General features: G+C 43.9%; 1 protein-coding gene across 7 annotated transcripts in view; it reads left to right on the top strand.

Moving 5' to 3' along the window:
- Positions 1-25,486, top strand: part of LOC119978753 (plasma membrane calcium-transporting ATPase 1-like) — a 277,686-nt gene that overhangs the window by 86,526 nt on the left and 165,674 nt on the right. The gene's annotated exons all lie outside the window — the stretch shown is intronic.

Below are 25,486 nucleotides of genomic sequence, written 5' to 3'. Positions count from 1 at the left end.
GTCTTTTGAAGGCGGGAAGGGAAGTCAGAAGGCTGTTAAAAAGGCACACAAGACCCGTGGCTTTGTGATTAAAGGCTGAAGTTACAAGAACCATGGAAGTTATGACAACAGTATAGCAGCACAGTGGCTAGCACTGTTGCTTCACAGTCCGGGGCCCCCAGTTCGATTCCCGCTTGGGTCATAATCTGTGCGGAGTCTGCACGGTCTGCGTGGGTTTCCACCGGGTAAACAAAGAAAATTACAACACAGGAACAGGCCCTTCGGCCCTCCCAGCCTGCGCTGATCCAGATCCTTTATCTAAACCTGTTGCCTATTTTTCAAGGATCTACTTCCCTCTGTTCCCCGCCTGTTCATATATCTGTCTAGATACGTCTTAAATTATGCTATCGTGCCCGCCTCTACCACCTCCGCTGGCAAAGTGTTCCAGGCACCCACCACCCTCTGCGTAAAAAAACTTTTCACGCACATCTCCCTTAAACTTTCCCCCTCTCACCTTGAAATCGTGATCCCTTGCAATTGACACCCCCACTCTTGGAAAAAGCTTGTTGCTATTCACCCTGTCCATACCTCACATAATTTTGTAGACCTCAATCAGGTCCCCCCTCAACCTCCGTCTTTCCAACGAAAACGGGTGCTCCGGTTTCCTCCCACAAGTCCCAAAAGACGTACTGCTAGGTAATTTGGGCATTCTGAATTCTCCCTCTGTGTACCCGAACAGACGCCGGAATGTGGCGACTCGGAGCCTTTCACAGTAACTTCATTGCAGTGTTAATGTAAGCCTATTGTGACAATAAAGATTATTATTGTCATTATTATTAATAAGCACAGGTTAGGCCTCCGCTTGTAGCATTTTGGCCAATATGCAAAGGCCTCCAGGTGTAGAGGAGACTGGTGCCAGGCTGAGGGGCGCAGGTTACATGGAGAGAATAGAGAAAGTAGGGTGGTTCTCTTTTGGAGTAAAGAAGATTGAGGGATGATTTGATAGTTGTTCAGATCTTGAAACAATTTTTTTTTGCGCAGTGTGCGGTGACCTGGAATGAACTATCTGAAAGGGTAGGGCAAGCTCTTACAGTAATAAGTTTCGAAAGAGAATTAGCCGACTGCTCGAAAAGGAAAACATTTACTGGGCTATGGGGAAAGGCAGGGGATTGGAATTAATTAGATATCTTTCAAATAGCTGGCAACAGTGCAATAGGCCAAATGGGCACCTGTGCTGTGCTTATTCTATGATTCTATGAATTGATGCAATGGGTTTAAAAACCTGACCTTGTGTTGCGTTCCCAGGGTATGATGAGTAGCAGAGGCGGCCAAGCTTAATCTTGAGCTCAGAGGTGTAGAATATTTGTTTTGATCTGTTTCTCAATGTAGATCTCTCCTCACAGCACAGCATGTCACAGGTCAACTGGTCAAGATTTCAGCCATCTTATGAAAACACAAGAAACATTTTGTCCCCCACGTTTGTCAGGCAATGAACAAATGCAGCGGCTTTATGTGAAATGTGTGTCTGCGTGCGCATGTTTGCACAACCCTCTGCTAAGTTGGGGAGTACTCGAACTCTTGTGACCAGGAATTAGTGTTTTGCTGAGGTTCCGATCGCTTTGAGTCAATGATGAAAATGGGTGTTTCTACTTGAGCAACATGTTTTCCCACATCTGTATCGCGATAGATATAACGTAGGCCATGACTAGTTCCAGACGGGCCACATACTGGTCAGACCAATATGTTTTTTTCATTTCTGCCTATTTTATAAGCTTTTAAGTTGTGTGAAACAGATATGTATCCATCAATCAGGTATGTATCCATCAATCTATATCATTCTAGTTGAAAGTTTACAGCTAAGCCGTTTTTTAGTGTGGAGGGTGATTTTATATCTTGTAACACAATGCGATAATCCATTTGCCAACTCAATTGCAGTGTCTGTCTGCTGAAGGTGATACTCTAATATGGAACTGTACAACAGCCAGTTTTCTGTGAATATTTTTTAATACAGACCATCAGAGGTGGTGCCAAACAGCCGTTAAGGGCCTACGGCCTGTTGTGTAGGATTTAAAGACCATTTGTTGTGAACCCTGGGAGTAGAAGATTCTGGCAGTGCCTTGACGAGCAGTTTAGAATGGATTGGGAGATGGTATGAGGCTGAAAGGTACAGCGACGAGACACTGAGCCACTAAGAAGTGTCAATGTGTTTTCTCCATTTTCTCTAGACCCTTGCATGTGTGTTCTCTAGGCTTATGAATGTCATTGTGTAAGGACTGAACTGCTGTAACATCTCCAAATTGGCGCTTGAGAAGTGGAGAAGGGTGGTTTACCGGGCAGCTTGCTGTGCTGTAGAATGGTGGCATATTCTCAGATGCAGTGCCCTTTTTGGGACTGGTTTAGCACGGGGCTAAATCGCTGGCTTTGAAAGCAGAACAAGGCAGGCCAGCAGCACTGTTCAATTCCCGTACCAGCCTCCGCGAAGAGGCGCCGGAATGTGGCGATTGGCTGAGGCGTTGCCACGGAGAGAGCAATGGGGAACTGTAGGCTCCCCAAGTTCCTGGTCAATTTAAAAAGAGGCTCCTCTTGTACCCCATGCCTATAAATCACCACCAGTTTAGAATCCTTCACTAATGCAGGTAACGCAATCTGTTTCACAATGCCAACCTCTTTAGCATGCAATCTTTCACACAATTCTCGTTCCAGCCTCCCCAAACAGGCGAATGTGGCGACTAGGGGCTTTTCACAGTCACTTCATTTGAAGCCTACTTGTGACAATAAGCGATTTTCATTTTCATTTGGCCTGGACTGGTGATTCCGAGGCCTGGACTAATAATCTGGAGATCTCCCTTCAAATCCCGCCACGGCAGCAAGAGAATTTGTATTTGGTTAACTGCCGCTTAATTCCAGGTTTGCTTCATTATCAGAAATGGTGACCACAAAACTACAGATGAATCCATTTGGTTCACCAATGTCCTTTAGGGTGGCAGTCTGCATTGTGGGTGTTCCTACCATACACTGAGTACTTTTTAACCGGTGGCAGCAATGAATAACTTCTAATGTCCATAACTTAAAGCGCAATGATTCGATGTTCAAGTTGCACTGCCAGACGTTTTGCTTTGTAGGTGATGATGGTAATATAGCTGGCAGTCTTTTTTTTTGGTGGCAAGAATATCGTCCATTTAACTTCATACGTCCCTGGATCTTTAAACCATGTTCACTAAAGAGAATTTTCTCCATTTAAATCACCGTAACGTGGCCTTATTAAAATCGACCCGAACATAGGGCAGCACGGTAGCATTGTGGATAGCACAGTCGCTTAACAGCTCCAGGGTCCCAGGTTCGATTCCCGGCTTGGGTCATTGTCTGTGCGGAGTCTGCACGTTCTCCCCATGTCTGCGTGGGTTTCCTCTGGGTGCTCCGGTTTCCTCCCACAGTCCAAAGATGTGCAGGTTAGGTGGATTGGACATGATAAATTGCCCTTAGTGTCCAAAATTGCCCTTAGTGTTGGGTGGGGTTACTGGGTTATGGGGATAGGGTGGAGGTGTTACCTTGGGTAGGGTGCTCTTTCCAAGAGCCGGTGCAGACTCGATGGGCCGAATGGCCTCCTTCTGCACTGTAAATTGTATGATCTATGTTGATATAATTTGAGTTCTGCAGAAGTTGGCTGCCGTTTCGCACTGAAACATGAAGGAGTACGTAGCATCATAAGAATTGAAATGTGGATTTATTTTTTGGAATAGATAGCTTGTGTGACAGCTGGAGGATTTTTACTTCCTAATCTGGAAAGGTTCCCATGGTTGGAGCTCCTGAACTCCCCTTCCTTCACTTGTGCGTGCACCTTTTTTCCCCTGGGGCATTTTGCCAGCACAAGAAAAGCATTTGACGATACATGGCTTTGTTCCCCACTGGTTTGTGGAATAGTAACGTTGTCTACTGTTAACCCTGTTGCTGTCCTGTTTTGCGATGCAACCAGGATGTTAACTAAAGCTAAAAGTACTGGCAACATCTATTGAAATAGGCAGTTGGTTCTGTAACCTAAGATGCCTTTGAATAGAATGTAACTTGTGAAGCTAGCTGTGCCCACAACCATGAGCACATCTGCTGTCATTTTCATATTCCTGTCTCTAGCATACGCACTGCAGCTGCGGCCTGAAGCAGTAGCTCTGTGGCTGGCTGTTGTGACTCAGTGGGCACTATTTTTTTTCTAAGTAATGGATGCAGTGGGCTATGTCTTACGGTGGCTAATGCAGTGAGCAGTGTCCTCCATCTGGTAATCACTGAAGCGAGTGGTGTTGCTCCAGCACTTCCTTCATTTCTGAATTATCCCGTGCATTTCCTTTTCTAGCCTGCCGAGTGAGAATCTTTAAAAAAAAAATGCTGATTAGTTACCTTTGCATTTAGAATACAAATGAAGATGATCATTCTGAGCTTGCACAAGAGGAGATACAGTCGGAGCACCGTCTGGTTTCATTGCTCCACATTAAGAAATATTAAAAGAATGGAAAAGGTGCAGGTTCGCTAAAATGTTCCCATGAATGAAGAGTTGCAGCGATGACCAGGATCTTGGTAGACTTTGTTGTCACGAGCTAAGTTATTTTGATGGGTTGGAGTTCTTGAATGTTATAATCTAAATTGATAGCTTGTTTATGCTGCTGGGTGAGATGGTAATAAGAGGGCGCAAGTTTAAGATAATTAAAGTGGTGCTTAGAGTGGGGGGGGGGGGGGGAGAATCTCCGGAGTGGTTAGAATGTGTAATTCTGTGCCAGAAACCAGTATTGAATCAGAGTCCTTAGGGGGTTACAGAGTGGCTTGAAAAAAAAAAGGAATATTAAAGGCTCAAATGATTTGAGGAAGAGTCGAATTAGGTTGGATTGTTCATTTGGGGGGGGGGGGGGTGAACCTCGTATCTGTCATGGATTAAACTATATGTTTCTGTATCTTTTGGGATTGTGATTCAGCTGTTTCAATGTCGTCGAAGGAGAACTTGATTTTCATGACAGATGCAGTATTTGTTTTGTGAAACTGTTACCATTTTAATTATTTGAAGTAAAGCTAAATGTTAAATGGATAAACTGTGCAGTTGAATCCAGTTTTGATTTTGAAAAAGGAAACTGGTGATTTGATGACTCTTGCGAGGATTTAATATAACAAGCTCGGTTTGGAATGTTGGGATTTTGCAATCTCATCAGTTGAGAGAATGTCTGCTTGCCGGGAGACCCCATTGCTGCTTATAATTTATGTACCATGACGTATTGATTTTAATTACAGTGTGTTCCAGCCCAGTGCATACAGACAGCTGCAAATGCTAATGTTCGATATAATCAAGCTAATTTTACAGCATCTGCACAAGCAGCAAATTGGCTGCTGACCTTGTCTGCTTTGTGTTATTTCTGCCTATTTATGACCTGCATGGTGGCTGGGCTCATACACATCTACATAGTGTGGAAAGAGGAGGAATGCACTCTGCCTTACAACCGTTTTAAAAGCGACTTGAATGTTGAATGTGTTGATGTTGGCTTTAAGGTGATATTGCAAGTTGCATGTTGAGTGTAAAGACACCAACTGACCACATCTTCAGTTATTTCAGTTTAATATTTCAGTTTTTGTATTTTTTTAAAAATCCATTTTGTGCTGTCTGTTAGCCAGAGACACATCTTCAATGGCTCTGTTCCTGCTTCCATGCTGTTACCTCTGGAGTCTCCCAATGATCTAGCCATGTTCTCCCCCCCCCCCACCCCTCTCTGAATTTTCATCTGCCCGCTGAATCTCGCAGACATCTTGGAGATCAGGATGTCCGGGTCCATGTGGAGACTGATGACAGCCAGCTCATCCTCACCACCACTTCTCTGAGCCCCTCTGTCTCCGATTCATGGTGCTACATGACTGGCATTCAGCATTGGATGAGCAGAAATTTCCTCTCCGTTAAGTATTGGGAGGATCAAAGCCATTGTTGGATAGAGCCCGAGGGTTCACCAGGCTGCAAACGAGGCTGTTCGCAACCTTGGTGTCCCATTTGATCCAGAGCTGACCGTTAAATTCCTATCCTATCCACCCCCAAGATTGTTTATTTTCCTCTCCTTTGCACTATTCATAAGCTTTACTTCAGCCCAAAACCTGGCTGCCAGTATCTTAACTCACACAAAGTCCAGTTCACCCATCGCCCTTGTGCTTGCTGACCGACTGATTGGTGGACCAGGTTTGGCAGTGCCTCCTTTCTAAGTTCACATCCTTGTTTTCTCTCCATATCTCTGTGACCATCTCCAGCCCTTATACCCTTTTGAGATTTTGGTGTTCCATTTCAGGCCTCCTGCCAATCCCACCACTGACAGACCTGAATTCTGGAAATTCCCTCCCCGAACCTTGTCGACCCCTCTCTCCTCCTTTTAAGGTGCTCCTTTCTAAATGCGGACTCTTTTTGACCAAGGTTCTTGTCTGTGTCTTGGAGTCATGTTTTGTTTGATTAACATTCCAGGGAAGCACCATGGGATGTTTTATGACAGCGACATGGATACAAGTGGTAGTCGGTGGTAGGCAAAGAACAGGTTTGAAGATAATATAGCGTAAGTTCTGGAATTGGAGGTTTAAGATCCCTGCTTTGTTTTTTTTATAAAAGTAGCTGTTAAACCACCTGTAAAACAGGCGTTGCATTTTATTTACTTTTCCACAACTGCCTTAGCTGGTTTAATTGAGTGGCTGTCCTATGATCCATGCGTAAATTGGAACAGTTTGTTTTGAGTATACACTAATTCATTATTCTTATCCTACAAATCCCCATCGCTGTTTCCATTTAAATATTTGGGGTACCAGCAGTATGCAGGTGTCATCATTTAACCTGTCAATGTAGAAGGAAAAATATCCTACAGCTTTTTGCCCCTGGGTATTGCAGCCTGAGTTTATCTGGAAGATTGGCATTCCTAACGCACAAGGGTCTTAATTCAGCCTTTAAAACAGCACTGAGGTGGGTGTAATTTTTGTGTGGAAAGCTCTTCCATTTGATCATCAAATCTTTATCTTTCCGATAGAGCATTCTACTCAATCAAGCAGTGATGGTGGGAAACTATTGATCATCAACGTTGCCCAAAAGAAACATTTGCTGTTTAGTTTTTTAAAAATCTACTTTCTTTTTGACAATCGATCACAAACAGTGGCAGCCATGTGGACCATCTACAAGATGCACTGCAGTAACTCACCAAGGTTCCTTCGACAGAACCTTCCAAACCCACGACCACTACCATCCAGAAGGACAAGAGCAGCAGATACCTGGGAACCCCACCACCTGGAGGTTCCCCTCCAAGTCACTCATCACCCTGACTTGGAAATATATCGGCGTTCCTTCACTGTCGCTGGGCCAAAATCCTGGAACTCCCTCCCTAACAGCACAGTGGATGGACCTACACCTGAAGGACTGCAGTGGTTCACGACCACTTTCTGAAGGGCAACTAGGGATGGACAATAAATGCTGGACTAACCGGCGACGCCAACATCCTATAAATGAATTTTAAAAAGTTGAGCCTTTGGTACATACCCATTGCTAATTTATTTGACGATGCAGAACACACCACCCGAGGGAAATGAACCCTTTTTTTTCTATGGGTACAACAATTTTCTCATCTTGCAATTTTATGACACTTGCTGTGAATTACTTGGCAACTCCACAAATTTGGGGTTCTGCCGAATTTGAATTTATTGTGGTTTGATAAAATGTCCAAGTCATGCCCAAGTTTGACCTCCAGACTTTGACTCCCTGCTGACCGTCTGTTTATGTGGGCTTTCCTGTCATAACACAGGCACATTCTGTTTTAACTTGGTTATTGGCAATACTGTGAAGTTTTGGCAGGAACAAAAATAATAAATTCTTTGTCCTCCCAGGAAAATAAAAGACACCAAAAATAGTCAGTTAGCACTGTTACCTGACAAAGACAGCTGATTCCAGCTCTGATAAAGAGACCAATATCTATGGCCATTAATATAGAAACAGCTTTCTTCATCTCACTGACCTGGACTCAAGACATCTAAATGTCTTCAGCACTTCTCATATCATTGCTGTTGGAGACTTGATTTGAACGGCAAAACTGAAAGTAGCAAGCAGTCATAAGAACTAGGAGCAGGAGTAGGCCATCTGGCCCCTCGAGCCTGCTCCGCCATTCAATGAGTTCATGGCTGATCTTTTGTGGACTCAGTTCCACTTTCCGGCCCGAACACCATAACCCTTAATCCCTTTATTCTTCAAAAAACTATCTATCTTTACCTTAAAAACATTGATTGAAGGAGCCTCAACTGCTTCACTGGGCAAGGAATTCCATAGATTCACAACCCTTTGGGTGAAGAAGTTCCTCCTAAACTCAGTCCTAAATCTACTTCCCCTTATTTTGAGGCTATGCCTCCTCGTTCTGCTTTCACCCGCCAGTGGAAACAACATGCCCGCATCTATCCTATCTATTCCCTTCATAATTTTATATGTTTCTATAAGATCCCCCCTCATCCTTCTAAATTCCAACGAGTACAGTCCCAGTCTACTCAACCTCTCCTCGCAATCCAACCCCTTCAGCTCTGGGATTAACCTTGTGAATCTCCTCTGCACACCCTCCAGTGCCAGTACGTCCTTTCTCAAGTAAGGAGACCAAAACTGAACACAATACTCCAGGTGTGGCCTTACTAACACCTTATACAATTGCAGCATAACCTCCCTAGTCTTAAACTCCATCCCTCTAGCAATGAAGGACAAAATTCCATTTGCCGCCTTAATCACCTGTTGCACTTGTAAACCAACTTTCTGTGACTCATGCACTAGCACACCCAGGTCTCTCTGCACAGCAGCATGCTTTAATATTTTATCATTTAAATAATCCTGTTTGCTGTTATTCCTACCAAAATGGATAACCTCACATTTGTCCTACCATAATAAAACATATTTTGGATTAGAAGAGTTTTCACTTGCGAGCCGTTCACCAATTTAAACATCAATAGTACATACAAGGCTAGGGATCTTGAGAAAAGTATTGCAGGTTTTTAAAACTTACTATGTTGACATTTTTAAGGCATACATGAGGTTTAATTTCTTTAAAGTAGAACTTTAATTTAATACATTAATTCTCTGGTTTTTCTCGACTCTGATTTTCACAGATGTGCAGAGTACATCTTTTTGTGCATTTTTGTTCAGGTGGTTGAAGGGTGGAGGTGTTGGGAATTCTTTTAATAGTCTTGTTGACTATATTGGTACTCGTGGAAAATTGAAACAGCCGCCTTCTATTTTTAAAGTTAATTCTACTTTGGGCGGTTTTATCTGGTTCTGTACTGCCACATTAAGGATTAATGTTCTGTTTTGGAATATGGTAGCAGACGTTGGCTTTTAATTTTAGTGTAGCTCAACCACTTTCCCGGATCCTTCACATAAATTAGTGTCTCAAGATTTAGAGTTTGTAAATGGATTTCAGTGTATTACGGTGCAGCATGTGCTTCCAATTTAGCTACTTTAGGTCTTGACTGGCCTATAGGTTATCACTTGGAGCTCATTGCCTGTCTGGTACAGGATTGAACCTATTAAATGTTTTTGAATGTTGACATGCGGTTAAGATATCAGTGTACCCAGCAAGACCCACATGAAGGATAACTGGAGAGCTCTCAACTTAGTTTTCTCCAAGAATTCTATTTTGCGTCACAGTCTTTGATATTTTGTGTTCTGAGTGCCAGGAATGCGTTGCCTGGGGAGGTTGTGGAAGGACATACATTAACGGCATTGGCGACTAGGGGCTTTTCACAGTAACTTCATTGAAGCCTACTCGTGACAATAAGCGATTTTCATTTCATTTCATTTCAAAGGGCGTCTCGACAAATACTTGGATAGGATGGGTATAGAGGGAAATGGCACTAGGAAGTACTGAGGGTTTTGGCCAAGGGTGGTGTCATGACCGGTACAGGCTTGGAGGGCCGAAGGGCCTGTTCCTATACTGTATGGTTCTTTGTTCTATTTGAAAATGAAATGAAATGAAAATCGCTTATTGTGACAAGTAGGCTTCAAATGAAGTTACTGTGAAAAGCCCCTAGTCGCCACGTTCCGGTATCTGTTCGGTGAGGCTGGTATGGGAATTGAACCGTGCTGCTGGCCTGCCTTGGTCTGATTTAAAAGCCAGCTATTTAGCCCTGTGCTAAACCAGCCCCTATTTGCTCTTGTTGTATTAAAAGTCTTAGAAAGAATACCGCTGCGGGAAGTTAAACCTGTAAGTTTATAGCGTGGGATAATGGGACACGAGTGCACCTATGTTACCCACCATCACCTCCACCCTTTTCCCCAACCCCCTCAACAGACCATTGTAGTGATGTACAAAGGAGGGAAGGTGGAAGAACCAGTAGCACCACATTGTGCTTGGCTGTTCCTTGGATGCTGCCCCCTCTGTGCACCTTCACCTGTCAACTCTTGGCTAGATAAATGGTTTACAATCTGCCATTTTGAGACAAATGAGCGGTGAAGAATCAGAATAATCATTTGTGGTGAGAGATTTTTTCCAGAAACACTCGAACCCCAAGTGATTTTTGAAACCAGAAGCTAAGAGAGGAAGATGCAGGTTGTAGAGGCCTCCTCAAGGCATGAATCTGTGATTGACTATACTAGCCATTCAAAATTCACACATTGGACTTTTTAAAATGCCTATCAAAGTAATTAGTCCATGTGAAGCCCTCTGTAGGTAATTTACTTGGCCTCTTAGCGCATTGATTGATATTTTATTGTCACATGTGCCGAAGTACAGTGAAAAATATTTTTCTGCGGCCGAGGTAACGTACACAGTACGTACATAGTAGACAAAAAAAAATATTGACAGAGCACATTGACAAATGGTACATCAACAAATAGTGATCGGAGAGCAGCATAAGTCATTGTGAATCAGTCTGAGAGGGCGTCGTTGAGGAGTCTAGTAGCTGTGGGGAAGAAGCTGTTCCTGTGTCTGGATGTGCAGGTCTTCAGACTTCTGTATCTTTTGCCTGATTGAAGGGTCTGGAAGAGGGCAAAGCCTGGGTGGGAGGGGTCTCTGATTATGCTGTCTACTTTCCTGAGGCAGCGGGAGGTGTAGACAGAATCAAACAGTGGATGGTAAGCTTGTGTGATGCGTTGGGCTAAGTTCACCACACTGCAGTTTCTTGTGATCTCGGGCCGAGCAGTTGCCATATCAAGCTGTGATGTAGCCAGATAGAATCATAGAATTTATAGTGCAGAAGGAGGCCATTCGGCACATCGGGTCTGCAGCGGCCCTTGGAAAGAGCACCCTACATGCCTCCACCTTATCCCCATAGCCCCACCTAACCTTTTTGGACACTAAGGGCAATTTAGCATGGCCAATCCACCTCTCCTGCACATCTTTGGACTATGGGAGGAAACTGGAGCACCCGGAGGAAACCCACGCACACACGGGGAGGATGTGCAAACTCCACACAGACAGTGACTCAAGTCACAAATCGAACCTGGGACCCTGGAGCTGTGAAGCAACTGTGCTAGCCACTGTGCCCACAGCACAGGATAGGATGCTCTCTATGGCACATCTGTAGAGGTTTGTGAGAATTGATGCAGGCATGCCGAATTTCCTTGGCTTCCCTAGGAAGTATAGACGTTGTTGGGCTTTCCTGACTGTTGCATCAACGTGAGTGGACCAGGACAAACTGTTGGTGTTGGTGACCCGCAGGAACTTAAAACTATCGACCATCTCCACTTTGAAGCCATTGGTGTTGACAGGGGTATGTGGCCTGCTCCACTTCCCGAAGTCGATGATCAGTTCGTTAGTCTTTCCAACGTTTAGAGATACACCATGCAACCAAGTGATCTGTGGCTTTTCTTTGGAAACTGCTGGGATTTATAGTAACTTTAAAGTACTCATCTCTTCGCCGATAAATGGCGTGATATTTTACTTGTGATTTGGGCCTCAGAATTTCAGGCTATGTCTTGCGGCTTCATCAAACAGACAATGTGATGCCAAATGTCTTTTATTAAAAGCACCATGTGTTGATCACTTGGCTGATGGATGAATTGGAGACAATTAATGTGTTGTGCCATTTGTCAATCACCGTCATCACATTTGGCATTTTGGTTTACGTTTTGGCTTCAGAGCAGTGCTTTGGTCTACTTTGTCAGAACGTCATTGAGTGAGAGGTCGCTGGGATGCTCTTTGGAGGGTGGGTACAGTGGTGAAAGAGCGTTATGTTTTGTGGGCAGAGAAATGACCAGGTCATAATCACTGAACAGGGAGTTGCCCCTTCACATCTCTTGCTGCAAGGCTCTGAAGTGGTCTTCTCCATTTCAGCTGCTTCCCTGCTTTATCCCTGGTTTGCCGCCTCTGGCGAAGGCTCCACTCTGCCGTCCTGGATGCAAGCCTTTGCAGTGAAAGGTGCTGCAGCGTCCCAATGCAAGTCAGAAGACAGGAGTCTCCAGATCTGACGAGACACCAAAGCCTCTGCTGCAGCAGCTCTGTGATGTGCTCAAAAATGATCTTTGTGTTCTTCCGACATGCTGGGGTTGCAGAGGGGTGATGGGTTATCACTCTTATCCACAGCAGCCATCCTGCCGCAATACTAGGCAGGGGAATTTATTGGAATGATGGGCTTGTAGGTTATCTGCTTTGGGTACCTGTACACATTTTACATGTTTTTCTTCTCTGTTGTCAGACAGCAGGCCCCTGATTTTTACTCCTTAAGTGAATGGGTTTTGAGTGCATTAAAATGCCACTGTAGGTGTATGTTCGTGGAGTGGTGGGCTTTTCTATTGAAGTGTTCTGGTGCCCTGCTGGGATCAAATGTGCAATGAGTAATGGGCTGACTGCAGGGGAAGGCAGCACTGCAAATTCTTGAGCGGTCACATGCGGACTTTGGTCACCGTGGAAGGCGATGTTACACCGCCTTGGCCAAGGAGAGCATCGGTCACTTGCTTCCTAATGCAGCTGTATACCGCAGGCTGTGGAGATGCCCCTGCAGCAGACTGAAAGGAGCTATTTTGAAGAAGGTGAGGGCACTGGTGACCCTGACGGCTCCTGACCTGCTGGCACGAGGCCTACAGCAACCTGGGAAGTGCAAGGCTCCTGATGCACTGCTCTTCAGACAGGTCCAAGAAAGTGATTGTTGGCCTTAGCACTGTGCTCAGTATGTCTTGCTACAGGCAGCCCCATTACCTGCTGCTATTTAATCGGTGCAGCTGCTGCAGGCCCTGGTTGTTCAAGCTGCTGTTGCAATTCCTCCTTTTCAGTAACTATTCCTCCCTACAAATGAAAATGATAATAAATAGCACACATTACAAGCAGGTAAAAGCTTACCGAGGGTGACGAGGCAAAATCGAACGTGAAAGGGGCAATTTGGAAAGTCGAAGCTCTGATTGCCTACAGGCAAGTGTCTCTTTGAATACTGCCTTGACATCTCTGAGGCACCCGTCAGACCGGGTTTAACTAGCTGGTTTTCCACTGGATGTGCTTCTATCATTTATCCCTGATTGTTATTATAGGTCCCCCGTCTGCCTACGAGTTCCTCAGCGAACTCCAAAAATACATGGTTAAAGTGAGGCTGGGTGCACCAGTAAGGTACTAATATTAACGACCTGTCCGCCCTACCTTCCTGTACCAGCCTCCCTGAACAGGCGCCGGAATGCAGCGACTAGGGGCTTTTCACAGTAACTTCATTGAAACCTACTCGTGACAATAAGCGATTATTATTATTTTATCGGATGGTCAGGGTTAAAATTGTGCTTCTCATTTGTCTACTTCTGTTCAAATAGAATTTTGGATAACTACCGGATGAAGCTTTTTATATCAATTGCCAAATCAATCTTGTCGCTTGCATTGCTGATGCAGCAGATTAAGCACATTGGTAGTTTTTAGCCATCCCAATAAGTGTGTTATACAAATGATTGTGGGCATACTTTATCAATATTTAATAAACCAAAGGAAAATGAGAAGTTTATATAGCTGATTAAAAGCACATGCATCTTCTTGAAATCAAATTTGCCTTTCTCAATTTCCATCAGTATCCATTCTATTAATTGCAAAACAAAATGTAAAATGTTGGTTTGCAGGCAAGTTCTAGAACCTGTGTTAACCTTTGTACGTTTAATATTTTGCTGTGTCTTATCCTTGACGATTTGGGGAAACTTGCCGTTAACTTTGTGAAGGCTTCCTTCATTCTTTCAGGGCACGTGTACTGTTTGGATCTATTCAAGTAAATCCTCTTGATTTTACAAATTGTCATTTAGCTTTTTGAAGGGCAAGATTTAATCAATTGTTTGGAGATAGGACGTAGTAGATCAGTGCGACAGGTATATGGCAATTATGAAATCCCTGAACTGATCTAACACTTTTATGCAAACCTTGCAACTTGTATCTTTAATATAACAAAATGACACATAATAAAGCAAAATTCAACACTTAGTTGCATGAGGAGATATTGGAAAAGACCAAAATCTTGGTCAAAAGTGTTGATTTTTAAGAAGTGTTTTAAATGAGAAAAGTGAGTTGGAAAGATGGGTAATCTTTATTAGTGTAACAAGTAAGCTTACATTAACACTGCAATGAAGTTACTGTGAAAAGCCCCTAGTTGCCACATTCCGTCACCTGTTCGGGTACACAGAGGGAGAATTCAGAATGTCCAATTCACCTAACAAGCATGTCTTTCGGGACTTGTGGGAGGAAACCGGAGGAAACCCACGCAGACACGGGGAGAACGAGCAGGCTCCGCCCAGACAGTGACCCAAGCCGAGACTCGAACCCAGGTCCCTGGCACTGTGAAGCAACAGTGCTAACCACTGTGCTGCCCTGTCAAGGCGGTATGGGTGGGAATTCCAGAGGGTTGATCACAGGCAACTGAAGACATGGCCACCAATGGTAACGTAATTAAAATCGGGGATGCTCCCAAGAGGCCAGGACTGGAGGAGTGTGGATATCTTGGAAAGATGCAGCGTTGGAGCAGATTGCACAGATGGGAGTGGGGTTGCCTTGGAGGGATTTGAGAAAAAGCTTGCGAATATTGAAATCGAAACGCTGCTTAACTAGGGATCAGTGTGGATCTGTGAGCACAATGGTGATAAATGAATGGGACTTGGTGTAAGTTGGAATAAAGGCAAAGCTTTGGATGAACTCAAATTTATGTCCGTGCGGCTTTCACAAATTAGAGCTGAATTCATTCGACGTGTAGAGTAGGACAGCATGCCAATGATGAGATGACTAGACTGAATTACTAGCAGGGCATTTTATAAAGAATAATTTTCTCCATTTTTGTAGTACCAGAACGCATGAATACTTATCGTACATGGGTGGAATTCCAGGTTTTTGGACAGTGACATTTGTAAAGTCATAGCTGCTTTAGAAATATGAACGAATCTGCTGCAGGGGTATTTGCACCTTGCGAAAGATACTTTGGGAACTTGCTGAAGTAAGTCATTGTTTGTGTGTCTCTCACCTCCAGGTGCATGGTTCAAGACTACTGGTCTTGAAATCTGTGGAAAGGCTCTGAGTTCATCTACTTCTACCCAGCCTGACGTCTGTATTGCCATCCCATGTACGTGTTGTCTGTGGTTTTCCGTTCTAATTGTGTCGAAGTTGTGGTGGTTGAACATGAGTTAATTGTTTTTCATCATCATAATTACTGGATTGTATCCATTTACTAAAAGTTTTTGACATTTTTATTTGGGCCTAGGTCGGGGATTCCTCTGGCAAAGCCATTTGACTATCCCTGATCAAACCTTGCCTGTCCAAGTGGAAATAGATTCTCTCCTTCAGAACTTTCTCCAATAGTTTCCCTGCCACTGACGTGAGACTCACCTGGTCTGTAGTTCCCTGGTTTATCTCGACATCCCTTTTTTTTGTGTGAAAAGAACCACATGACCTGTCCTCCAATCCTCTGGCACCTCCCAGGTGGCCAGAAAGGAATTACAAATTTGCGTCAGAACTCCTGTAATTTCCTCATTTGCCTCCCAGAGCAGTCTGGGTTGCAGCTCACCTGGACCTGGGATTTGTCAACCTTTAAGCCAGCCAAAACCTCCAATCCCTCCTCACTCTCTACCGGCTTTGAGAGGCAGGATACCCCTTTGGATATGATCCTGAAACGCCTCTGGATGAGGTAAGGTGCCATTTGAGATTGTTAAAAGTGGACATAGATGTGTGTATAAAAAGTGTATAAAGGCATTGGAACTGTTGAGACTGTCAAAAACAACTGTCAAGCTGTCGAAACATTTAAACCAGTTTTGAAGTGTTTTCTTTTTAAATTGTGTGCCATTTCACTGTCAATCTGTTGGCACAAGCCTGCGGCCTATCATCACTGGATTTGTGTTGCATGACTGATTTCACAAACTTCTGTCATCATAGTGGAATGCTTTTCATTTCACAAGTTGAAGTTCCAAGTGACTGCTTGAAGTGGGCCGGTGAATTCTAATGCTTGTTTTCAAAAGGGATAAAGCATTTCAATTAAATATTTGTTCTTCCGTGTGGAATTTGCACATTCTCCCCATGTTTGCATAGGTATCACTCCCACCCGAAAGATGTGCAGGCCTTGCTAAATTGCCCCTTAATTGGACAAAAGAATTGGGTACACTAAATTTATTTTAAATATATATTTGTTCTTGTAAGGGATTATGTAGTTGAAGGAATATAAAAGTAGTGAATGGGTTTTTATGAAAGAGTTTTTTAAAGTAGTCTGAAGCAGCGACTTTATTTTATTTAATCTCAGCATGGCTCCTGAGATCTTTCCAGGTATACTGGGTGAGTTGTCATGCAAGATGCAAAAGCAAGGGGTGGTAAGTGGGCCCTATGCATGCATCATGTCCTGACTGTTGCTCCCTTAATCAGGGAATGATGATTTAGGCCAAAGGTTATGTCTGTGGGAAGGTATAAATGGAATTTAAGCTTAATAATAGACTAAAGAAAATAATTTTCTTTTGGAAGAAACTTTGTGGTGTGTCATTTGTAGTCCAAGATAAAAGCAGAGGAACTCGGCCCAGTTTTACTCCCAAATATCAACGGAGGTTTTGACCGGTTGTTTGGATTTTAAGCCTTTCCCTCATTTGTTTTTGGGATGTTTCTAGTGTTGCTAGTAGGCGAGCATTAATTGTCCATCTCAAACTCGCCTTGAGAATGTTGTGGTGAGCCATCCACCTAAATTGCTGATGTCCATGTGGTGCAGGTACATCCAAAGTGCTATCCGAAAGTAAAATGCCAGGATGTTGATCCAGTGACTGAGATGGAACCATAAAATGCTTCCAGGTCAAGCTGGTGTATGTAACCTGGAGGCGATGGCTACTCTCGTTCTTCCTATATTCTGTGGGATATGGATGTCGCTGGAATGGCTGCATCAAACTGTGCTTCGATACTCAGTACCCAAACACCCAAGTGTCAATACATGCCGAGGTTCTACCTATCCTCGGTGTTGCACAGATTGGGCCGGGCAACATTGCCATGAAACATTTATTTGGACCATGCCATGCCACCACATGGAAAAGGTTATGTCATGATATGTATACATGTACATAACTAAAGGGTTAATTATAGCATCTAATTGGAACACTACCACCAGAGGGCACCACTAGATCCCTCTATAAGTATGAGCTCCCAGAGGATCTTAGTCTCTTTCAACCCAGGAGTGACTAGACAGCAGTAGTGATAGATAGATCACAGCATAGTTATTACTTGTGGTTTTGAATCAGTTAATACATTAATATTTAATTATTTGATTTCTGGTGATAGTTCTGTAGAGTGTCGAACTCGAATATAATTAATCGTTACTTAACAAGTTAGTTTGCTTTAAGTTGAAGACTCGTGGTTTCTTCAGGATCACACCATGAGACCATCTGCATCAACAGCAACTAGTAACCATACATATTACTAGACCCAGTAATATAACAGGTTATGCAGAAAAACATCTTTCATCACAAGTCCATCAGGCAGTGATCTGTACGTAATCTTCTAGAGGCTCAGTGGGAAAAGGAGGTAGTGAGTCAGATGATTCCCTGAGCAGATGAGTTATTTAGTATAATGTCTCATCGCCAGAACTTTCAAACATGCACCAAGGTGTAGCGTGGCTGGTGGTGAGAAAGACTCTTCTTGTTAGGTGCTTCTCATATGCCAAGAGTCTTATTCCCTCTGCATATTGTCTTTGAGGTGTCTGGTGTTGAAGAAACTGTTGTTCGCCTCCTCTGGAACGTGCCTTTGCAAATAAGGTCTGTAGAACGAGACGCAGTAGCTTCTGTTGGGGTTCATCACGAGCAGCCATGCAACGCAAAACTCTGTGGCCTACGAGCTGTTCCTGGGGACGCACATGAGATGAAGATCAACTGTGGGAGGAGGATAATCAGCTCAAGAGAAAAATGCTCTTGGGTCTGCCTGAAACCTACTGGTCTTCTACTGCAAAGAGTTATCCTTGACTGGCACATTCCAAGGTCCAGGACAATGTGCTGAGGGACACATTTAAGCCTTGGGGCAGCCATTACTGAGACACAATGGGGAAGGTCACAGTCGAAGCCCTTTCAGCCATAATCCACAGAGACTAGAATCTGTGTAGGCCCTTTGACCGGATGGAGGGCTGTCAAGGAATATGTATTGTAAATATCAAGATGATTACAATTATTGAAGGCACCTTGGGAGTTGTACATGCTGTCTGGAAATGAGTTTAATCTTATTGAACTTGCTATAATTTTCAAATCCATGTTTTGTGTGTACTTTATAAAATCTATGAATAAAGCATATTTCTGAGAAATTGTTGCCCATCCCTAATAATCCCTTGAACTGAATCTTGCCAGGCCTTTGCAAAGCGCATTTAAAAGTCAACCAGATTTCCCTGGATCCGGAGTCACATGCAAGGATGGCAGATTTTCTTCCCTGAAGGATGTTGTTAAACCAGACGGCTTTTTACGGCAATCGATCATTTTATGGTCTCTACAACTGAGACTAGCTTTATATTCCAGATTTATTAATTCAGTTAAACTTCCACCAGCTGCTGTGGTGGGCTTTGAACCTGTGCCCCTGAAGCATTATCCTGGGCCTCTGCCGTACCACTGTGCCACCTTCTCCCAATACCACATATGTGTTGCCGCAGTGCATTTTGTGGATGGGTATCGCTGCTGGTGGTGTTGGGCGTGAATGTTTAAGTGGGTGGGTGCTGATCAAGCGGGGCTGCTTTGTTCTGGATGATGTCTCACGCCTATGGAATGTTGGAGCTGCACTCATCCAGGCGAGAGCAGAAAGTTCCATCACTTGTGGATGGTGGAGCTGCAGGTTTTGGGAATCGGGAGGTGAGTTACTCCCCACAGAATTCCCAGCTTCAGATCTGCTCCCCTCGCCACTGTATTTATAGGGCTGGTCCAGCTAAATTCCTGGTCAAAGGTAACCAGCAGGATGTGGAAAGTGGGGGATTCAGTAATGGTATTGCCGTCACACACCAAGGGTAGACATTGAGATTTTCTCCGGTTGCAGATGGTAGTTTCTTGGTGCTCGTGTGGCATGAATGTTACTTGCTGCTTAACCAACCTAACCCTGCATGTTGATCAGGCCTTGCTGCACATGGAAACAAGCTCTTTCAGGATCTGAGACGTTATGATTTGCTCTGAGCAGTCTTGCGTATTCATCAAATTAACATTTCCCTTTCTGACCATGAGATGGGAGGAAGGTCATTGATGAAGCAGCGGAAGGCGGCTGGGCCTAGGGCACTAGCCCACGGGACCTCCTGCAGAACTGTCTTGTTGCTGAGATGTTTTCGCTTTGCTGCTGCTCCTGAGAACTGCATAAGTGTCATGTGTGACAACTTGTTTCCAATGGCATGTCTGTTCATTGCTCTTCAGCTTCAAATGAGTTTATGTTCTTTGATCAGTCTACAGCAGCGCACAATCAAAGAATCGTGAGAATTTAATTCCTGCCGGTCTAGCTGTCAGGATGAGGATAGGGATCGTTTAGCTCGGAGAATCCATTTTTTCTACATCGATTGCGAACGATCCAACATCTGTCGGATCAATTTTTAATTTGAGTATTCCCATATGGATTTTTTTTCAAGTTGCAGATAGTGGATTACATTAACATTAGTTTGGCAGATACCTGCAGGATAACTACCCCTCGCACACGCTAGGTATTGAAAATTCAGAAGTTGCGTTGGTCGCGCGGCAAAAAGTGTGTTCCAGAAATAGAGTAGAATGGTTATGTGAGAGCAATTGGTGAGAAAGTAATCTAATCCATCAGTTCAGATGGCATTATAAACTGTAAGAATGAAGGTCAAGCAGTGTGTAACTATTATCTGAATGCCAAGTAAACACTGCAGCCTTGAATTAACTTTAATTTCATAGGGAAGGGTTTTGGGTAACTCTCACCATGCAGTCGGTCACTACAGCTCCAGTGATTTTTAAACAAATCCAACGTTTGAGAAATGGGCAGCTGATTCCTAGGAGTCGTGCTCAGCAATAAATGCTGTGTCGGAGAAGCTGTCCAGTGTGTTGAAGATGATTGTTCCATCAAACAATTCGGTGCTTCCTTCCCACTCTTTCTTCTCACTCGCCAACCCCCCTCCCTCTTTCCCCCCCCCCCCCCCCCCCCCCAACCACTAAGTTGATTTTTAGTCTTGATATGTCAGGTTTGCCCAGTATCACCACTATACATTTCAAAGAAACTCTTGAGTTGAGTAAATATTTCTAACTTGCAGTTCAGCTTTTGCATATTTTAAACACTGAATGTGGGCGGCAGGGTTGCACAGTGGTTAGCACTGTTGTTTCACAGTGCCAGGGCCCCGGGTTCGACTCCCGGCTTGGTCACTGTCTGTGCGGAGTCTGCACGTTCTCCCTGTGGGTTTCCTCCGGGTGCTCCGGTTTCCTCCCACAAATCCTGAAAGATGTGCTGTTAGGTGAATTGGATATTCTGAATTCTCCTTCGGTGTACCCGAACAGGTGCCGGAATGTGGCGAATAGGGGCTTTTCACAGTAACTTCATTGCAGTGTTAATGTAAGGCTATTTGTGACAATAAAGATTATTATTATTAAAAATGTGATTTCCATAAATGTTCGCGTTCTGTTAAAAGATGAATTTCGGAAATATTGCAGGTAAAAGACTATTTAACCAAAATGAATAGTTTTTTTGAATGCATTGATCTCATTATGTAAGTGACAAGTGTCACTTGTAAATGGTTATGCATTAATTCTTTATAAAAGTGTTTATATATAGTGTTTTGTTTCAAATTTTCTATTCAAAACACCAGGGCTCTTTGAAATGCAAACTCCGGGAAAAGGACAAGAATGGTCCCTTGAGTGAGGGTTCTAAATTGGGGGAAAGCTAACTACAACAGAATTCTGCAAAATCTGGAGCATGTGGGTGGGGAGCAGCTCTTTGAAGGTAAATCCACATTGGATATGTGGGAGTCTCTTAAAGACCAGTTGATTAGAGTGCAGGACTGGCATGCCCCTGTGAAAACGAAAGGCAGAAATGGCAGGATTAGGGAACAATGGATGACGGGAGAAATTGTGAGACTAGTCAAAAAGAAAAAGGAAGCATTCATAAGATCTAAGCATCTCAAAGCTTTTGAAGGATAAAGGGAAAATAGGAACACACTCACTCAAACGGGGAATTAGGGCCAGAGGAGGCCATGAAATGTCATTGGCAAGCAGGGTCAAGGAAAATCCCAAGGCCTGGTAGCTGGGGAAAGAGTAGGCCCAATCAAGGACAAAGGAGGGAAGTTATCCATGGAGTCAGAAAATGGATGAGATCCTTAAAGACTAGTTTGCATCAGTATTCATCAAGGAGAATGACGTGTCAGATGTTGAGGTTAGGGACGCGACGGATGTTGAGGTTAGGGATGGGCATGTGAACACTCTGAACATGTCAACATAATTAAGAAGGAAGGGTTCGTTATCTTAAAATGCATTAAGAACATAAGAACATAAGAACTAGGAGCAGGAGTAGGCCATCTGGCCCCTCGAGCCTGCTCCGCCATTCAATTAGATCATGGCTGATCTTTTGTGGACTCAGCTCCACTTTCCGGCCCGAACACCATAACCCTTAATCCCTTTATTCTTCAAAAAACTATCTATCTTTACCTTAAAAACATGTAATGAAGGAGCCTCAACTGCTTCACTGGGCAAGGAATTCCATAGATTCACAACCCTTTGGGTGAAGAAGTTCCTCCTAAACTCAGTCCTAAAGGTAGACAAGTCCCCTGGGCCAGATGGGATATACCCCAGGTTAATGTGGGAGGCAAGAGAGGAAATAGCTGGGGCCTTAACAGACATCTTTGCATCACATTTGACCACAGGTGAGGTTCCAGAGGACTTTAAAATAGCCAATGTTGTCCCTTTTGTTTAAGAAGGGAAGCGGGGATCATCCAGGTAATTATAGGCCGGTGAGTCTGACATCAGTTTGGGGAAGCTGTTGGAGAAAATACTGAGGGACAGGATTTATTCACACTTGGAAGCGAATGGACTTGTCAGTGATGGGCAACATGTTTTGTGCGGGGAAGGGCATGTCTTACCAACTTGATAAGAGTTTTTTGAGAAGGTGACAAAATTAATTGATGAGGGAAAGGCTGTGGATGTCGTCTACATGGACTTTATTAAGGCGTTTGACAAGGTCCCTCATGACAGACTGGTACAAAAGGTAAAGTCGCTTGGGATTCGGGGTGTGGTAGCTAGATGGATAAAGAATTGGCTTGGCAACAGGAGACAGAGTAACAGTGGAAGGGAATTTTTAAGAATGGAGATCTGCAACTAGTGATATGCCACAGGGATCAATGCTGGGACCACTGTTTTTTGTAATATCATAGAATTTTTTTTAAAGAATTTACAGTGCAGAAGTATATATAAATAAACTGGAGGAAAATGTAGATGGTCTGATTAACATGTTTGCAGATGACACGAAGATAAGTGGAGTTTCAGATCGTGCAGGGGGCTGTCAGAGAATACAGCAGAATATGGATAGATTGGCGAGTTGGACAGAGAATTGACGGGTGGAGTTCAATCTGGACAAATGCGAGGTGCACTTTAGAAGATCAAATTCATGTGTGAATTATACAGTAAATGGCAGAACCTTTGAGAACATTGACATACAGAGGGATCTGGGCATTCAGGTCCATTGTTCCATGAAAATGGCAGTGCAGGTGGATAAGATGGTCAAGAAGGCATATGGCATGCTTGCTTTCATCAGCCGGGGCTTTGAGTACAAGAGTTGGCAGGTCATGTTACAGTTGTATAAAACTTTATTTAGTTAGGCCACATTTGGAATATTGTGTGCAGTTCTGGTCACCACACTACCAGAAGGACGTGCATGCTTTGGGGAGAGTGCAAAGAAGGTTTACCAGGATGTTGCCTGGTCTGGAGAGTGTTAGCTAATAATAATAATAATCGCTTATTGTCACAAGTAGGCTTCAATGAATTTAATATGAAAAGCCCCTAGTCGCCATATTCTGACGCCTGTTCGGGGAGGCCGGCACGGGTATTGAACCCACGCTGCTGGCATTGTTCTGCATTACAAGCCAGCTGTTTAGGCCACTGTACTAAACCAGCCCCTGTATGAGGAGATAATCAATTGGGATTGTTTTCGTTGGGAAGATGGAGGCTAAGGAAGACCTGATTGCGGTCCACAAAGTTACGAGACATTGAATAGTCAATAGCATTTTCCCAGGGTGGAAGACTCCATTACAAGAGGGCACAGGTCCAAGGTGAGAGGGGGAAAGTTTAGGGGAGATGTGCGGGGAATGTTGTTCATGCAGAGGGTGATGAGTGCCAGGAACACGTTGCCAGTGGAGGTGGTGGAGGTAGGCACGATAGCAACGTTTGAAATGTATCTTGATCGACACATGAACGGGTGGGGAATGGAGGGATACAGATCGTCTGGGCAATAAGTAGTAGGTTTAAATCGTAATCTGGATCGGCACAGGCTTGGTAGGCCGAAGGGCCTGTTACTGTGCTGTAATATTATTTGTTCTTTGTTTTCAGCTGTGTAGGCCCCAAGGTCTGGAATCCCCTCCCTACAACTCGCTGTCATAATATCCACTCATGTATATAGTGAGATGCAGACAGGCAGTGATTGACACATAGGATGACCAATGAACACACAGCACAGAACAACCAATCACCAGACAAGACACCACCGCTATAAAGCTCACAGGGCATTAAGACTCCCGCTCTTTGTGGGACCCAGACACTGAGACAGTCAGAGTGCACAAGTCAGTGGACATTGTTGCCATGTGGTAGCTAGTAAGTCTGGTCGAGCCAGTAAGAGGTCGTCAGTAGGATTAGTAGAGTGTCAACCCACAGCTGAACATGTCCAGCCGTTCATAGTTTAAATAAAACCGTGTTGGATCATCTCCGGTGTTAGAAGTTTGTTTCTAGCTTCCCTGCATCCAGTTGCAGTCAACGTCAAACCAACCCGCCTAGCACATCACTCGCCATCTCTTTAACTCTCTTTCCTCATTTAAGACACCCCTTAAAATCTACCTCTTTAACCAAGCTTCTAGTCATCTGATCTAATAACTCCTTAATGTAGCTCGAAGTTATACTTTGTTTTATAATCCTGTGAGTGAGTGCATTGGCAGGTTTCATTGTTAAAGGCGCTATATGTAAGTTGTTGTCGATGCTGCACCCATGATTGTAGCTGTGGCAGTCGAAACAGTAGTCACATTAATTTGGAGCATCTCGGTTGCTGCTGTATAGTTGCGGAGGGAGTCCCACTACTAAAAGAACGCAGTAACGTCAGCAGTAGAACGGTAAGACTGTCGCCTCGAGTTATGGTTCAGATCAGGGTTGTGACTGACCTTGAATCTGACTTGTCGTCAGTGGGTGTGTTTTTCTAGTCCTGTAGCCAGGCTGCCAGATGGAACACTTCATTTCAGCCAGGGAGGGAAGGAAAGGGGAGATGATGCCAACCGAAATAGATTTCCTGCTTGACCACAGAATGTAATTGATAGTAAACAGAGGAGAAATCCGGCTATCCTCTCTTGAACCGGGGTGGCATTGGGGATGGCAGAACTAAATGTTACTGCATAAGTGTTTAAGATATAGAGGTTTTGAGATTGGGTTTGATGAGGGAGGGGTAGTGATGAAGGTGGAGGGGAGGGAATGCAAGGAAGCAAACGATTGCAGCCAGCATATATCTGTTTGCTTTCATTATTGAACAGTGATTCGCAATGACTGGAGATGCTGACTTTGAGCATTTCTGATTCTTTGTAAGGAAACCAAAATAACATTAATTGATGTCGTCATTTATCTCGACACGCATCAGCTGTCAGCATGTTAATTGAGTTTCTTCTAATATTTGGCTGCATATTTCCTCTGAGCAATCTTTTACTGCCCCCGCCCCCCTCTCCCCCATTCTGCCTGGAAACAGGGCTCACCATTTAAAGTGGGATCAGATCAAACAAAACTGAAGGATATAATTTAGTTCTTTGCAACTGGCCTTTCAAAATAGGTATTTAAATTCTTTAACCCATTTTAAGGAGTGCTAACATTCTCCTCGATCTCCTGAACTGTGAGAATAATTGTTCTACTTGGTGTGTTTTTTAAGAGGCAAACAGAGCAGTGACCGGGATG

Source organism: Scyliorhinus canicula, chromosome 15 (genome assembly GCF_902713615.1).
Source record: "Scyliorhinus canicula chromosome 15, sScyCan1.1, whole genome shotgun sequence".
NCBI classification, from domain to species: domain Eukaryota; kingdom Metazoa; phylum Chordata; class Chondrichthyes; order Carcharhiniformes; family Scyliorhinidae; genus Scyliorhinus; species Scyliorhinus canicula.
Note: the sequence above shows the minus strand (reverse complement) of the source record. Positions and strands in the feature narration are given on the sequence as shown.